The sequence below is a fragment of the Etheostoma spectabile genome, chromosome 24 (genome assembly GCF_008692095.1).
Source record: "Etheostoma spectabile isolate EspeVRDwgs_2016 chromosome 24, UIUC_Espe_1.0, whole genome shotgun sequence".
In the NCBI taxonomy this organism is placed as follows: Eukaryota; Metazoa; Chordata; class Actinopteri; order Perciformes; family Percidae; genus Etheostoma; species Etheostoma spectabile.
The window spans coordinates 9,108,323-9,109,494 of NC_045756.1; the positions used below are offsets into that span (position 1 = coordinate 9,108,323).

The window sequence follows — 1,172 nt, forward strand, 5'->3', positions numbered from 1 at the left end:
AGAAGTAGTTTTAGTCAACAGAAAACTCAGATTGGACAGATCTAGCTAGCTTTCTGGATCACACAGGACTGGTTAGAGCGCCAACACAGGACGGGGACGGAGGTTAGAACGCCAACACAGGACGGGGACGGAGGTTAGAACGCCAACACAGGACGGGGACAGAGGTTAGAACGCCAACACAGGACGGGGACGGAGGTTAGAACGCCAACACAGGACGGGGACAGAGGTTAGAACGCCAACACAGGACGGGGACAGAGGTTAGAACGCCAACACAGGACGGGGACAAAGGTTAGAACGCCAACACAGAGACAGAGGACGGGGACGGAGGTTGGAACGCCAATACAGAGACAGAGGACGGGGACGGACATCCGGGGGAATTTCCGTCGAGGATGTAGACTACTCCCGTAACCTAGCGTCGGGTGAGTCCATATTTGACTCAGAGCTGGGTCAGCGTGTACCAAACCGACTGGTTCTAAATATGAAGGTAGATGATTTGACGGTCTAGACGGGAGCTCAGGTGGATCTCGGATCAGCCTCAGCTGTGTCGGTCCCGTCTTCAGCCTGTCACACCTCCGATCAGCCTCCGTTTGGCTCTTCCTGTGCCACATCCTGCATGCTAACAAACAGAGGGGTTATTAACACAACAAACTTTAAACGCCCTATATAAATAATATGTTCGCACAAATGCAGAACCCCGGCTCAGCTGACACTGTTTAGGCAGCGCCGCCAACATCTGTTTATGAGCACTTTGCCTAATGATATCATCCGATATCATTAACTGTGGCAGTGCACGCCGCAGCAGCAGGTGCAGCTGTTTATGCCCCCCCTCCCAACACCTCCCCAGTGCTCGCACACACACACACACACACTTAAAGAGAAAAGACTTTCACAGTCTCCTCCAACACCAGCACAAACCCTTCCCTCCCTTCCACCCCGCCAAATCGCCAAACCGCTCATTAGAACAATTTTCCTCAACAAAAAAGCGGCCCCTATGATTTCAATCTGTATATCACCTGTAATTGTAGTTTTTAGTGAGAGCCTGATTCCATACATTTAGCGGGAGTAAACTGTGACTGCGGGTGCGAGCGCTGAGAGCACGCTGCCAGGTGCAGAGGCTGTTTTTAGATGGCTGTGTGTGTGTGTGTGTGTGTGTGTGTGTGTGTGTGTGTGTG

At 52.0% G+C, this 1,172-nt stretch overlaps 1 long non-coding RNA gene across 1 annotated transcript in view; it reads left to right on the forward strand.

The window, feature by feature from the left end:
* LOC116674087 (uncharacterized) overlaps positions 1 to 1,172 on the forward strand; it is a 21,910-nt gene that overhangs the window by 19,850 nt on the left and 888 nt on the right. The gene's annotated exons all lie outside the window — the stretch shown is intronic.